Below are 4466 nucleotides of genomic sequence, written 5' to 3'. Positions count from 1 at the left end.
AGTATTTTTTATGTGGACTAATCCCTCTCGTGGACAAGAGAAATATCCATAGACTTCAAAGAAACCTAGTATCAAGCAAACATGAGTTGTTACCTTTCTCTAGACCCTGATTGACTAAAATTAAATACAATGATAGAGGCCTCTTATCAATTAAACTAAATGATTGATGAAGTCCCTTTAAAATATACCATCCATTTCTTCCTCGATGCTTTAGAGTCCCTCTCATTGCTTCCCACAACTTATCCATAAGATTTTGAAAGAGATCTACATAGACAAAGAAAAATGAGAGATCAAAGCACCCAACATATAATCAAAGAGATAGATTGACTAATTAACCAATTATATAGCATAAAATGATTAATATGCAATCACAATCCATGTAGGTGATCAAGGAATCCTACAAATTAGATCAACAAAGATGTAATGAGAAATAATAATTGATTTTATATTAATAAACTGAAGAAAAGCCTTACAACCATATAACTTTGATGTTGCAAGTCCATTCTGCAATCTCCAATCCTCTCCCTTGCAAGAAAAACCTTCCAACCTAATCTCAACAACATAAAACTACTTCCAACAATCCTCCCCCAATCCTCAGACTTGTAGTATCTTTATAGGCCAATAATGGGAAGTTATGGTTCCATTCTCCAAGGGATGAGATCCACTATTAGTGGGATAAGGGTTCCACAAAGGAAGGGGAGTTTCTCCATGATGGTAGGGATAAGGGCTAAATATGCACCCATTCAAAGCTTGTTGGTTGGGATAGATTCTACCAACAATGGTTCTAGACTTTACCTTTTACTTTTACATTCGTTGAGTCATGTTCATAGGTCATCGTGTAAGACAATGCGTACTTATGCACAACTCTTAATGGTCTTCTATGCATATGCGCAAAAATTAACTAGGAAACTGTGAAGGTATCTAAAATAGGGTTTTTGTATCATGAGATCTAGGAATTACACTTTCTTTGGGTTTATTTATATTCTAATTTTGAAGAGGAATGTCTTGGGACAAATTTGTAGATATCGAAATATCTAAACCGATGGTTATTTGCCTAATGCGAAAAAATGACGTGTAACATATTGCCCCATAAAGCGCAAAGTCAGAAGGGATATATGATGAATGAAGTGCTTTATCATGCCAATGTTTGGGTTAGAGACTATAGTCGAAGACCTAAAACAATCAATCAAATGTTATAATGCAATATATAATATCATCGCTGAGGTAGGCATTCCCATACTTAGAACATAAATGTCTCAAAGAATAGTACAAAAATACATCTGAAGATCCATGTCAAAAGAAGACATAGTATGGACGCAACCATCAATGGATCTATGTTTACAATCATGAATATTTAATAACTCCACGTAGCCTGGATGGATGAAACTAGATCCAGGGTCTTGATCTCCATCTCTTGATCCATAGTACGAATCTAGCCATGCGAGTGAATGTATCGTAGTCGAAAATGGTAGAAACCTCTTGCTTACTGGTCAATTATGTGAACTGTTGACAAGTGCGAGAGAAACCACCAATAAAAGCAATGGATCTCAAGGTACATATAGTGCAATATATGAAGTGTGAATCAACGTGCTGATATTGAAGACTCATAGATTCATTCGATCAAAGGTCAATGATGAGAACTTATCATCGAAGGTGAGAAAGCTACCGTTAAGGAATGCACGCTCCAAGGTTCTGAAGGTTTCTAGATCAAATTCCTAGATAGTGAGTTGAATTCGATAGGAAGCGATCTGTCGCAGAAGGGCATACCACATAAAACTCATGTCAAGTTTTGAAGAACAAAATTTTAGAGTAATCCAGGACTAACTCAAGGGTGGTTGATGCAACTGAAGGCACAAACTGGAAAAGTAATTTGATTGAGGTTAAACTTATCTTGAACATATCAGAGACATGACATGATGACTTGGAAACATTTGACTCAAAATAAAACCAAAACCAACTGAAGACTTTAAATGAGATATGGTCAATTGAGAGGAAAACAGATTTCCAAAATCGGACACAAACGTGATGGAGAGTCATGTTCAAGAGTGACATACTGCCTTTTACTAAACAGAAAAAAAGATTCTTTCTCACTTTTCCCTCACCATTACTAGAAAGTACCTCTTTATTTTTTACAAGCTTAAGGAGGATAACATATTCTTGTCCTGTAAGCTCATCCTTCAGATGAGTCCTTCGGCGTATTTCTAACGAACCATAGGAAGGAGTAGTTTGGTCACGTCATACTTAACGAGTCCTTTACTATTAAGATTTTATGAGTCCAGTAAAGGGGTAACACAATGTCGTCTTCATGTTTAAAGAGTTTGAAAAGGCACGAAGAGAAAACTCATTCAATTTTTTCACTGTAAAATTTAATGAGCCTAGAGAAAATAAATATTGGTGTTTTTCAATTTTAGAAAGTGAGGAGAAAAACATAAGTAAACTCCATAGTGTATTTTTTGTAAATTGAGTTCCTCAAGCACAAAAAAGGGTAAAATAATGCAAGAGAGAAATCTATTTACCATGATTAGTCAACGTATTCCTTTTTCGTAAATAGTCTAGTTTAGTCCGTAAAAGGGGTAAACTTATACTGAATAGAAAGTTGTTCATTTACTTTTACAAGTTTGAACAATCAAGTACTCAACATTATTTTCAGTTTTAACGAGTCTGAAAAGGGCATAAAGAGAACTCCACGGTTTCGATTTTTCACAAGGTTTAATGAGTTGAAAAAGTGATAAAATGTACTCCAAATGATTCATTTTCCATTAATTATCTACGACTTGCACATTTAAACTCAAAATAATTATCTCGACTAAAAAATATAGTGAAAAACAATATAAAATTGGATTTTAAAAGTTAATAGGTAAAAAATAATATTTAAAAAATCCCTAAAAACTTATAAAAAGTCCAAAAAGAAAAAGTTTTCACCAATTGTGTTTTTATCCTTTTGAGAGTGATAGAAGTCATTTTTTTTACCAGAAACTTCCAAATATGTTTGCTAGCAAACCGTTGGATGAAATCGCGAGTTGTCTTCTCCAGGTAGATTATCTCTCTGATCTCTTCATTTTCATGTCATTTATTTAGCTTTTCACTATAGATTTAGGTATTTTGGGGAGGGTTTTCAAAATTATTTTTTCCCTCGATGTGCGTAGGTACCCCTTATTGGGCTTGCACACATCAATTATTTTTTAAATGCTATGTGCGTTGTTTCAAAGGAAGAAACTATGAACATGCACACTATCCACAATAGTCAGCTAAGCATAGCATTGAGGGAAAGAAAAATAAGATGGAAAACACACAATTTTTTTGCTAATTCTCTCCATGATTTATTCTAATGATATTTTATGTTTAATTGCGAACTTTTGAACCAAACACATGGAATGGGGAGGGCGTGAACATGAAGAACAAGACATAGTTTCTCTAAACGATCCAACAACCATACATGCCTTGAAAAATTATGGCTTGTACACGTTTTTCACCATTCCGAGCATGAAGGTCCAATTAGACTTGCTAGAATGGATGATGGGCAAGTGGAATGTTCAGGAAGAATGTTTCATAGTCAGAGACCATATACTTTTCATTGATGCCAATGACATTTACTTCCTGAGTGGACCTCCACGCCATGGGGTGGAAATAAACCTATATGGGCATAAGCAAGGCGGTGAAATAAATGCCACCTATTTGCTACAACATTGTACTCAAGGGGAAGCTCTCAAAGATGGCAAGACTTCTATAAAAAACATAGAACAAATTCATTTGAAATCCATCGGGTTTATTGTTTCATGACTGTGTGGTAGTGCAACTTTTCATTTTCTCACGAAGGCTCAGATGCAAACTCCTGTGGATTGTTTTCAACGTACCATATTCAACTAGAGTGAGGCTATAGTTTTCAATATAAAAGGGAAACTAACCAAGGTCAGAACAAGAAAACTCAAAAACTTTAGGTATGGTTCATTCATTATTTAATTTTATTTGGAGCAGATTCCTCTTCTAGCCCCATAGGTATCTATTGAGAGAGGAGGACCTTGTCACCCTCCAATGATGAAATGGGTTTCATTTACGTCACGCCATAGAGGTGGCGATGGACCAATGATCATATTTACTCCTGAATTCTTCGATTGGTTGGAACACCAAATCATTATGATTGAACATTATCCGTATGTAGGGATGGACTATATTGGAGATCTAGACATGCCATTGCCTCCCGAGATGCAGTGGGGTGGTATAGGTAAAACTTCACATTTTGGTTGATTTTTTGTTATTTTTGGCATCAAAAGCTAATTATCAAAAATGATCATGCAGATGTGGCCCCTGTAATACTAGTTGGATTATGTAGATATGATCAGCGTGGTGAGCATTCAACAACTTCCATAGTACAGAACTCGGAGGCGGCAAAGACAATGACAAAGACAAAGCAAAACCTTGGTAGGTTGACTTTGGACATCCCAGATGCCGCGATAGATTATCTTTCT

Source organism: Pinus tabuliformis, chromosome 4_1 (genome assembly GCF_031772625.1).
Source record: "Pinus tabuliformis cultivar Carrire ecotype Pingquan chromosome 4_1, CPIR1, whole genome shotgun sequence".
Classification (NCBI taxonomy): Eukaryota; Viridiplantae; Streptophyta; class Pinopsida; order Pinales; family Pinaceae; genus Pinus; species Pinus tabuliformis.
This window is presented reverse-complemented; position numbering follows the sequence as displayed.